This window comes from Nannospalax galili, unplaced genomic scaffold (assembly GCF_000622305.1).
Source record: "Nannospalax galili isolate Female #2095 unplaced genomic scaffold, S.galili_v1.0 scaffold40, whole genome shotgun sequence".
Classification (NCBI taxonomy): Eukaryota; Metazoa; Chordata; class Mammalia; order Rodentia; family Spalacidae; genus Nannospalax; species Nannospalax galili.
The window spans coordinates 722,669-735,214 of record NW_008347810.1 but is presented as its reverse complement, the minus strand read 5'-3'; the positions used below and the strand labels follow the sequence as shown (position 1 = coordinate 735,214).

At 37.9% G+C, this 12,546-nt stretch overlaps 1 protein-coding gene across 2 annotated transcripts in view; it reads left to right on the top strand.

Annotated features, from left to right (window-relative positions):
* Positions 1 to 12,546, top strand: part of Xkr4 (XK related 4) — a 509,976-nt gene that overhangs the window by 31,578 nt on the left and 465,852 nt on the right. The window lies entirely within an intron of this gene.

Sequence of the window (12,546 nt, the reverse complement as noted above, 5' to 3'; positions counted from 1 at the left end):
TTATTTTGATATATCACAGTGAAAGATTTATCGTCCTCTTTTTTTTTTTTTTTTTTTTAAAAAAAACAAAAAAAAAAAAAAAAAAAAAAAAATTTCTTCCAACATGGGAACTTCCAAGACCAGCAGAACTCACAAAATTTTAGAAGAAGTATTTTAGAAAAAGTATGAATTAGAGTGGTGAAGGCTATTTAGAGAGGGAAATTTCTTTCTTCCTTATTTTCAAAGCTAGTTGGATGGATTAATAAGCAAATATTCTGAGACTGTGAGAAGCAATTTGTATATATTCATGTGGCTGATAACAGCTAGCATACCCTTTGTAAAAATAAAGAAAGCAAAAGTTTTAAAACAAAAAATCAACATATTCATATGCAAATGTACTTAGGAAAGGGTAAAAAAGGCAGGTAGGCATCAAGCAGGGCTGTATTCATTCATCTGTTCACTTGCTCATTTTTCCCTGGCTCTCTGGCCACCATCTTGACCTGGAAGTGACACTCACTTCCATTGAGCCTCATTTGTACAGCTGGGAGACTCTCACTGGGGTGAAGTGGAATACCAGAATTGCTTTCTGTTCTATCACCTGATGTTTATTAGCTGTGAGACTCTGAAGAAGCTACAATCTCTAAACTGTACTGTGTTCATTTCTAAGTGGAGCAATAACGTCTGTAGTGCTGCTTTGGTGGGTTCTTACCAGATGAAGTAAGTTCAGTGAAATCAGTTCACAAGGTTCATGCACATACTGAGGAGTGAGCAACGTACTGAGCATGATCAGAGAGAGGACTATGTCATTTAATCCTCACAACCCAACCTGTAATTAGCAGACAATGAAGATGAAGTCACAGAATTAATGTGTAAAGAAGCTGAGATTCAGAATTCTAGTAAAGATCTATACCCAGCTGTTTTTCCTACTTTTTGTTAACATAGTGAGAAATATATTTTACATCACAAAGAGAACAAACACTGTAAATTATGTATCTACACATATGTGTGCATATATGTATGAGTTTAAAATTACACAAGATTTTATGAGACAGGGATCATATGTTACATGACACATATGCTTGTGTATGTATGTGAGTATATAGGGTAAAATATATTCTTTTCTGGGACCAGAGAGATGGCTCAGTGGTTAAGAGCACTCACTGCTCTTATAGAGGACCTGGGTTCGATTCCCAACACCCACATGACAGCTAAAACCATCTGTAACTCCAGTTCCAGGGGACCCAACAACTTCTGACCTCAGTGGGTATTGCACGACTCGGGCGCACTTACACACGTGAAGGCAATACACTCATACACATAAAATAAAAATAATAAATAAAATATTTTTAAAAGAAAAAATTATATTCTTTCCTAAGCCATTTCCTTTTATGACTGTAATAACATACTAAATTGATTATATAAATCAGTTTTGATGCACAGTTTGAAAACCATCAGTCTAAAGCCCATGTTCTTTAATTGCTGCTATGATACCTTTATTTGACAATAGTACTTTGTGTATAGATATGCAATTAATATTTTTGATTATTTTATTGAAATAGAAAGGAATAACAAAATTTGCAAATTCTCTGAAAGCTGTGTCTGCACGAGTAACTTCAGTCTTTGCTGGTCTGCAATGTTAAGACTTTCCCTTCAGACCTGAGCAAGAAGACACTGCTAACACCTGTGCTCTTGGTGGCCCCTTCCCTGTGAGGCCCCTGCTGAGAAGCAGCCTCGGGCAGGTGCATCCTCAGTGTGGAGGAGCTTTCTCAGAGCAGGCCTAGTGGAGGCACAGGTGAGCTCTGCTGCTGCATATGCTCCTTAAAGCCCATCACATCAGCTTTAGGTTCCTTTGGTGAGTCTTTGAAGTGACAATGGGGGAAGTGAAGGGCTGGGGTGGAGAAAGGAGGCTGGACCCACTCCCTGCAGGTACCAGCCCAGAGCCTGGTGCCCCTTGCCTTGCTTTGTGTTGGCCTGTCATTCTCAAGGTTAGGAAGTGGAACCATTTCTCAGAGAAGACATTGGATACAAATTCTCTGGCCTGATAATATGTTTGTGGTAACTCGATACAACGTGCCTCCAGGAGCACTCTCAAAACCTTTAATGATTATGCTGCCAGAAATCTTGGCCAGTAGTCACACAAAATAGTTGGAATAAATTAAATCAACAGGTCTTGATGACAAATGGGTTATAACATCTTCCTTTACTGTGGACCAGTCTGATGTATTCCAACTAAGTCTTTTCATTTCTTTAATCAGTGATGGGGATTTTACAATGCTGTTTATACAAAGGCTTGTGAAAAACTGCTAAATCATTTAAATTTAAGCAACTTTAACTCCTAAAATAGTTCTCCCTAAATACCCTTGAGCTCTCCATGTATATTATAGCTTTAAATTCAAAACTGGCATAGTCAGGGAAGAAGATACAGAAAAAGAAAGTACTGTAAGCCCCCCCCCCATTGAGGAATAGAACTTACATTATGAGAATTTTTATATTTAATGGTCTTTAAGATTAGATTTCCAAGTCAACTCCTGAGAAAATAGCCACAAACTCTACTAGAAAAAAAATGTAATCTCGGCCTGTAATCCCAGCTTCTTGTGGAAAGGATTCCAAGTTCAAGGTCTGTCAGCTTGAGACTGAGTTCAAGGCCAACCTGGACAACTTAGTGTGACTCCCAAAATAAAAATGAGGCAAAGGATAAATCTCAGTGTAAGAGCATTTCCCTAGCATGCTCAGTACCCTAAGGTTCAATTTCCAGTACACGGGAAATAAACAAATTCCACATAAAGCTAGAAGTTGCAGGGGGTTAGGGGGCAGAGAGCTAGGAAGGAACATTTCCAAGATGGCCTCAAGGCTTCTTAACCTCTGCCTAGACATCCAAAAATATGACCTTAAGGTTATTATTTCAGTTAGCATCAAATCTGTGGTCCTATTCCAAACACGTGCTCTGATAAGACCTTAAAAGGAATCTAAAGAATAGCAGCATTTTCTTTTTTACATCTTAGAAGAAATTATATAATTAGAGAGACAAATTATATAAGTCCTTAAAACCTAAAACCAATAATCTGGATAACTACAAATCCAGAACTAAAACTGGTAAGAGACTTATGCATGCCACAGAATTATAAGAAAAGATCTGACCCTGGAATTAAAGAATAATTGATGTATAATAATAATTTTATCATATACTATTGAGGTACCCACAATGGTGTTATTTGTATTAAGAAGGGGACTCTGGCCTTCTGAAAGAGTGTCTGTTTGCATGTCTAATTACAGTTTCATGCAGAGAAGGACTGGCTTATGACTTCTTGAAAGCTCTGATGTCAAGTCAGTGCCTACGCCAAGTGCAAACAGAAGGGCCTAGTTTGGAATTAATGTGTTTATGGCCACTCAGCATAAAAAGGGATTTAAGACTCCTGTTTAGACCTTAACACCAATCACTCTTCTTTGCTACTTCTCTCATCTAGGCAAACCTACCTACCAGCTCTTAAGAGCCAGTTCAAAACATGATGGGTGTGAAGGTTGCACCCAGTGGATGCATCCGGTGTGTTGACCACCTTGGATCTCATACTCCTTACAGTGACAGGTTATTGATAGAGAGGCTTAGGGAGGAAGAAGCAGGCAAAGGAGATGGGGTAGAAACGCTTTGAAAATCAACTCACAAGAGAATATTCAGACTCTTCTAACACAAAGATGCAATGAACTAAAATGAGAAGTTTCTGAAGTGTTCCAGAAATGTATTTAAATAACAATGGTTGCTAAAATTTAGTTGTAAAGCATGACATCTAAAAATTGATGTTGAGTTCCATCAAAGCAAAGTGGGTATTTCTCATTAAAAATAACTGCCATTTTTTATTTTCGGTTACAAAATTAAGGTGGCATTCTGCTTGTTCACTTATTTAGCAAACATGCTGACAGCCTGTCATGTGCAGGCACTGTCCTAAGAAAAGGTAACAGAGGACTTTAGGTAGGGATGCAGGGTTAAGAGAGGTGATTCTTTAATAGTTTTTCTGTCTTTTTGATTATTCTGTAAATGGAGGAAAATTGGGCTTGTGAATGAGCTGGGCAAGCAGACAAAGTGAATATTCAGGACTGTGAAAACAAGTCCTAGAAGAGGAGGGAAGAAGATGAGAGCTCATCTTGACGGGTGGCTCTTGGGTAAGCAACAAGAAGGCTCTTCTGTCTGGAAACTTTAAATGCTGTGTAATCTATGCACAGCAGGCTATGGCTGCAGCTCAGTAACAGAGCAGTCTGGCATGCACAGGCTTTGGTTCCATCTCTGGCTCTGCTAAGCAAATAATAAATAGGTAATGTTCATACAGTAGAGAATGAGAGTGTAAATGGTCTGAACATTTTCCTTTTTTGCCAGTGCTGAGGATTTTACCCAGGACCTTGTACTTTCTAGGTGAGTGCTCTACCATTGAGCTGTGCCCAAGTCCCTGGAGTATAAATAGAAACAGTATAAATATTTTTGTGTTTGGGAGGAAGATTCTGGAAACCCAAATTCTAATTGCTGATTTCTCACCTGACCGGGCACCAGTGAGAAGGAACGGTCATGTTGGTCCCATTTGGGTTCCAAAGGTGCCCAACATACTCATGAGAAAAAGGGAATATAAGAAATATTAGTTGAATACTTTGCATTTTAGATTTTTAAGTGATACATTAATGAGTTAACACAATATTTTGATACATGCAATCAGTGTGTAATACTTAAATCATGTCAAACATATATTACCTCAAACTCATTCTTTGTTTATGCAGGAAACTTCAATTATCCTCCTCAAGATTTTTGAAATGTAGAGTTCATTACTGTTATCTGGTAACCATGCTGTGTAACGAAAATGCCACTGTAACTTAGTGGTCTGGTCAACATTTCCCCATTCCTCCTTGCTTTTCTCCTCAGTCTTTATAACCACCAGTCACCTTTCAACTTCTCTGAGATCAACTATTTTAGACGCCACATATGAGGGAAATTCTCCAATTCCAGTCTTTCTATACCTTGTTTATTTCACGTAGCATAATGATTGCCAATTCCATCCATGTTGCAAGTGGCAGGACTCCAGTTATTTTTATAGTTGAATTATATTCTGTTTTTAAAAATATTTTACTATTTTTAATTTATTTATATGTATGTATATTGCATGAGTGTATGTTAGTGCACCCATGTAATACAATGCCTGGTGAGGTCAAAAGAGGGCATCGAATTCCCCTGGAATTGGAGTTACAGTTGTTGGCTGCCGTGTGGATGTTGGGAATCGAACCCAGGTTCTCTGCAAGAGAAACCAGTGTTTAACCACGGAGCCATCTCTCCAGCCCCAGAATTGTGTTCTTTTTTTAAAAATCCATGTCATCTCTTGGTTAACACTTCGATTGTTTCCTTTCCTGTCTACCATGAACAGTGTGCTTCAATGCCGTGCTGAGGTCTCTGATGTACTGATTTCATTTCCTTTGGATATATACCTAGCAGAAGGTTTGTTGGGTCATATGGTAGTTCTATTGTTATTTTTAAATTTATTATTGCATGTGTTTGAGTGCATGATGTGTGTGCACAGGTATGTATATGGGTGGATGTACCACTGTGTACATGTGGAGGACAGAGGACAATTTGTGGAGTTCTGTGGATTCCAGGGATTGAACTCTGGTTGTCAGGCTTGTGTGGCAATGCCTTTATGCACTAAGCCATAATGACAGCCTTTTTTTTTTAGTTTTTTGAGGAACTCAATACTGTTTAACATATATGTGGCCCTGGACTTGATTCTTAGCACTGCTGAACATACTGCATAAGTACTTTTGAGCTCTAACTGAAACAGAGTTTAATCTAAATTACTAGGAGAATAAACTTGACATTAATACTATATTTCAAAGTTAGGATTTTTAAAACATTATCATATTAAAAAGAAAACAGTCTTTTTGTACAATGATCTTTGAGAGTACATTGGGTCCCTAAAATGTCCAGTTATTTATTTGCAAAATGGGAATGGTGGTAGTTGGTACCACCAAAGATTTCCTGAACATTCCATGTATATTTCAAGTGTGTCTGACAAACAGAGCTCAGGAATAGTTAGCTCCAACTGTCATCTCCATCGGTATAAAAAGAAAAAAACTTGCTCATTTCATTGACTGTGTCTATCATTGTTAAGCATATGCCCTTAATTTCCCAAATCATGTATGATTGAAGTTAATGTAGCTGTAATCATTGATTTTTTTTCCCACTTCACTTAGCTAGGAACTGATTTTAAGCTACTCCAAATTGAACTTTCTTAGAAAGCTTATTTATTAAGTCAGGAAAACAAGCATATTTATTAAATTAGAAATACTACTTTTGGGGCTGGAGAAATGGCTCAGGGTTAAGAACACTGGTTGTTCTTGCAGATGACCCAGGTTCAAATCCCAGCACCCACATGGTGGCTAACATTCCTAACTCCAGTTGCAGGGAATTGGACACCCTCTTCTGTCCTTCACAGACATTGCACAACATGGGTGCACTTACATACATGCAGGCATAACACACATATACATAAAATAAAATTAACAAATATAAAAAGGAACATCGTTTTTTGGGTTTTCCTTAAAGATGAGATTTTTTTTTTTTTTTTTGATCTGTTATTCTGGCTTGAGACTATCTTGACATAATATCTTTTTCCTACATAGTTATCTCGAAGTCAAACTTCATCTGTAGACTTCAATAAATAATTATTAGCATCAGTGTAAGTCCATTTTAACTCTTACATAAGTATATCTGCTTAGGAATATGGTGTTAGTGGGAGTCTGCCTGGAAACACTCTGTGTTTGGGTGCATTATCTGGTTCATCTATGTGAAGACTAATGATGTAATGGGTAGCTGATGCTTCACCATGCTTAGGACAAGATACTATTGCTGGGGCTCCACAGACGTCCTAGTGCTGATGGTCTCAGCTGATGCTCTGTCTCATTCCAAGGACTAGTGAGCAGATCCAGCTTCCTATTCAGCACCTCCCTATAGTTCTTCTCCTCTGTCACTTCGCACCAAGCCCTTGAGGAGAAAGCTATCTTGGGATACTGTAGGTGGGCTAGGTAATGCATTGCTCTGGAACTTTGCAGATTGCTTTTATTGTTGATGTTCATATTGAAATGCTTTTTTTGGGGGGACACAGAGTAGGATCAGGGAGCATTGCCACAGTGGGTCCAGTGGTGATCGGTCCTTTCATGCCACCAAGTCTATGTACTCCTCCTCCATTATGCTCTAGGTAAGACCTCAGATGGCATTACCAAAGATTCTCTCCCTCTTGGAAAATGGCCTATTTTTGCAAGGATGATCTCTATCAGCAAGAAGAATAATATTAGGTTCATAAGGCCATTGGGAGGAGACTTTTCATGTAAACTGTATTGTTCATTTGTGGATTTTCATTCTCTCCAGTGGCACTTTTTAAGACAGCTTATGAAATATCCACACAGCCTACAATTCATCCACTTAAAGTGTACAATTCATTATTTTTTTCAGTAAATTTACGGGCTGTAAAAACACCACCACGTATTTTTATACACCCAGAAAAACCCATGCCCATTTGCAATCAGTCTAGAATTCCTTACTACTGACTGCCTCCTGGCATAAGCAAAAACTAATGGACTTTCTATCTCTAGAAATTTTGTGGCAAATATCTTATTTTTTAATTTCTTAAATATATTAAGTTTTTGTACATTTCATCAATAGAGCTTAATCAAATTTAGACTCCTCCCAGATTCCTGCTCCTACCCCCCCCCCACCAATTTCATGCATTCTGTTATATATGTTAAGGGCTATCTGGACAAGCATTTGTACCCAGACATCCATCAGTGCAAGTTCATCCACTGGAGTCTAGTCAGCCTATTCAGAGCCACTCCCTTAAAAAGGATCTGCTCTCCCTCACCCAGGAGTACTCAGTTGCCAATAGTTCCTTGGCTGGGGTTGGGGCCTGCTGCCCATTTCCCTTGTTCTATGATGGGTTTTTCTCTGATTGTGTTGACATGGATCTTGTGCATGCTGTCAGCATTGCTGCAAGTTCATATGAACAAATTCTCAGTGGTCTGAAAGCCTGTTTCTTTATGTTCATGCACAAACCCTGGTTCTTACAATCTTTCTGACCCCTCTTCCAGAGTGGTCCCTGAGCCATGGTGGGTGAGGTCTAATATAGAAGTTCTATCCAGGGACATGCACTCTTCAGTCTCTTATTTTCTAAAACTTAGCCAGTTGTGGCCTTGCCTGTGCATCATACACTGTTGTATGAAGAAGTTTCACTGGTGAGAGTTCGAGGATGCTTGGTATTCTCTCTACCCACTGTTCTATGTTCCATGAACCTTAGGTGTAGAGGCTCCACTATAGATGTGTCATTTAGGGATGGGTATCTCTCAGACATATATTCACTGTGTGTGACCAGTTGTGGAACTCTGTAATAGCCTTCTTCTGTTGCAAAAAGAAGCTTCTTTGATAAGTAGTATACGGATCCTTAAATATAAAGATCCATAGTTAGCATACAGTAAGAAATTTCATTTGTCTAGAGATATGCTAGACATATGGTTTTCTCTAGGGCCTATGACCTCTCCAGCCATGTGTTTCTGCCTATATTTACAGTGTCACCTATGGCTTCCCTTCCACTGAGAGGGAAGTCCAGTTAGATAACTGCTAATTACCCCCTAGATAAAAGTGCCACTATTGCACCATCTGAGATAATTTGCTGTACCAGGTGTTATGGTTATTAGGCATTAGAGCTGGGTTGGACCATTTATAGATTTCTCCTTTAAGCAATTTTCATAGTTGTCCTCTAGAACCATGAGAACTAATCTTCAGGCAAAAGGCTTGAAGGTCAGTTCCAGCTCCATTGCTCCAAGTCCTGTGTCTGAAGTATGTCCTGTCTTCAGCATTAGAGTCTTACCTTCATGTTCTGGGAGGCAATCAAGGGCTACGACACTAGTCTGTATTATTTTTGGGAGTGTCTTGGACTACCCTGACCAACCACTCAAAGAGGGGTTTCTCCTGTCTGGCACTGTGTTCCTTGTTATACAGCCTTCAGATACATACATGCACTCATGTTCAGATATAGTATGTGTATTTTTCAGGGGTGGTTGAGCTAATACAGTTCCCTCTGGCTTTTTATGTTGTTTAAGTTCTATTTATCTCCCCCCCCTCCCTGTATAACTTCTCTCCTCCCTAGTCAGTTTAAATATCCCCATTTCTCCATTTTTCCCCTTGTGATACCCATCTCCTATTATCACCCCTCTCTTGAGTTCCTTCTTCCCCTTTCCCCCCATGGTTCCTTGTATGCCCTTCCCTCCTCCCTTACCAGGTGAACACCACTATTTTCCCCATTTCCACCTTGGTAACATCTGTTTCCTACTGTCTCCCTTTCTCCAGCTCTTCCCTTCCATTTACCTCTGTGCTTCCTTTCCATTTTCTTGGCTCCTGCAGTTACAACAGAACATATACTCACATATAAGGGCTTGGTGCTAAGATCCACAAATGAGGTAGAACATATGTTGCTTGCTTTTTGAGTCTCTTTCTTCACTTAGCACAACAGCTTCTAGTTCCATCCGTTTACCTGCAAATTACATAAATTTGTTTTTCCTTACTGCTGAGTAGAACTCCATTGTGTATATATACCACAATTTTCATTATCCATTTGTCAGTTGAGGGACATTTAGGTTGTTTCCATTTCTTGGGAAAAGAGCAGCAAACAAACATAGATGTACAGGTATCTTTACAGTATGATGATGAGTCCCCATGGTTCCTTGTATGCCCTTCCCTCCTCCCTTACCAGGTGAACACCACTATTTTCCCCATTTCCACCTTGGTAACATCTGTTTCCTACTGTCTCCCTTTCTCCAGCTCTTCCCTTCCATTTACCTCTGTGCTTCCTTTCCATTTTCTTGGCTCCTGCAGTTACAACAGAACATATACTCACATATAAGGGCTTGGTGCTAAGATCCACAAATGAGGTAGAACATATGTTGCTTGCTTTTTGAGTCTCTTTCTTCACTTAGCACAACAGCTTCTAGTTCCATCCGTTTACCTGCAAATTACATAAATTTGTTTTTCCTTACTGCTGAGTAGAACTCCATTGTGTATATATACCACAATTTTCATTATCCATTTGTCAGTTGAGGGACATTTAGGTTGTTTCCATTTCTTGGGAAAAGAGCAGCAACAAACATAGATGTACAGGTATCTTTACAGTATGATGATGAGTCCTTTGGGTATATGCTAAAGACTGATGTAACCAGATCACATGGTAGATTCATTTTTAATTTTTTAGGAGTTCTCCACACTGCTTTCCATAGTGGTTTCAATGCTTTTCATTCCCACCAGCAGTGAACGAGAAGTGCCCTTTCTCCACATCCTTGCCAACATTTGAGGTCTTTTATTCTCCTTGTCTTAGCCAGGGTAGGATGAAATCTTCACATGTTTTCTCATGAATATTTCTCTGTTTACTAAAGATATTGAGCACTTTGTAAGGTATTTTTTAGCCATTTTTATTTCTTTCTTTGAGGACACTCTCTTCAGGTCCTTAGCTTATTTTTTTATTGGGTCGTTTTTTTTTGTTTGTTTGTTTTTTGAGTACTTTGTATATTCTGAATATTAATGTCTGTTGGATGTGTAGCAGGTGAAGATTTTCTCCCATTCAGTGGGTTTCCTCTTCAATTTCTTGGTTGTTTCTGTGACAGTACAGAATCTTTTTAGTTTAATGAGGTCCCACTTAGTGATCGTTGACCTTAATTCCTGAGCTACTGACGTCTGATTTATAAAACTTCTTTCCTATACCTATATCCTGTAGGGTACTGCTTATATTTTCTTCTAGCAGTTTCAGAGTTTCAGATTTCATATTGAAGTTTTTAATCCTTTTGGAGTTGAGTTTTGTACAGGGTGAAAGATAAAATTCAAATTTCATTCTTCTATAGGTGGAGATTCAGTTTTGCCAGCACCATTTGTTGAAGGTGATGTCTTTCCTCCATTATGTGTTCTTGGCACCTTTGTCAAATATCAAGTGACTGAAATTGCATACACTCATTTTTGGGTCCTCTTTTATGTTCCATTGATCTATGTGTCTGTTTTTGTGCCAATACCATGCTATTTATATGACTATAGCTCTGTAATATAGTTTGAGATCTGGTATGGTGAGATCTGGTATGGTGAGCCCCCCAGCATTACTATTTTTGCCCAAGACTGTTTGGCTATCTGGGACCTTTTCTGATTCCATATGAATTTTAGGATTTTTTTTCTAGGTCTGTGAAGAATATCACAGAGATTTTGATTGGCATTGTATTGAGTCTATAGATTGTTTTTGGTAGGATAGTCATTGTCACAGCATTAATTCTTCCATGAGCACAGGAGGTCCTTCCATCTTCTGGGGTCTTCCTCTAGCTCTTTCTTTAAAGATTTAAAATGTTCACTGTAGAGATCCTTAATGTCTTTGGCTAGGTTTATTCCTAGATATTTTACTTTTTTTTAGGCTATTGTGAATGAGAGGGTTTGCATGAATGCTTTTTCTAATTGATTATTGTAAGTTGATTTTATAACATGACACTTTGCTGAAAGTATTGATCATTTCTAGAAGTTTTCTGGTGGAATTTTTGGGGTCTTTTATGTATAATATATCATCTGAAGATAGTATTAATTTTCCCTTTTCTATTCCAATAAGTACTCCTTTAATTTCCTTCTCTTGTCATATTTCTCTAGCAAGACTTTCAAGCACTATATTGAAAAGGAGTGGAGATAGTGGACATCCTTATCTGGTTCCTGATTTTTTTTTTTTTTTTTTTACTGTTTTTTTTGTTGTTGTTCAAAAACTTTTATTTTAAAACAAGTTTGTTTATTCAGCAACAGTGGTACATTTAGAATTATAGGAAAAAAAAACAAAAAAAAAGAATTATAGAAAACAGTAAAAAGAATGTCCACATATGATTTCATATCATATGGGCTGTTAACTGACTAGGAAATCTGAATTTTATATTGTGTTTTTCATTGTTTGAATATTCCTATGGGCTGTAGTTCTTTGTAAGCACTACTAAATTTAGTGTTTTATTCTTTAAACAAAAATTTCAGCTATTCAAATAATAGTGTAAAGATTGTTACAAGTACATTTAAAATAACCACAGACATGAAATTTCTTAGACTCTCTGAGATACTAATTTATTGTCCCTGGTTCCTGATTTTAATGGGAATGCTTCCAATTTTTCTCCAATTAGAATGGTGTTGGCTGTAGATTTGTTGTATGTAGCTTTAAGTATGTTGAGGTATGTTCTCTCCAATTCAATTCTGTCTATCTTGTTTAACTTTTCAAAGAACCAGCTCTTGGATTCATTGATGATTTTTTTTTTTTTTTGCATTGTTTTCTTTGTTTCTCTTTCATTGACTTCAGCTCTGATTTTTGTTATTTCTTCTCATCTCCTAGGTTTGGGTTTGGTTTGTTCTTGAGTTGTACTGCTAAATCATTTATATGTGTTCTGCTTTTGTTGTTGTTGTTGTTGTTATGCTTTCTTCTTCTTTAATTTACTTATTTATTTTTATGGGGCTTTTGACTACTCTAACATTGACCCTTATGAAGAGGTAACTGTAAAATC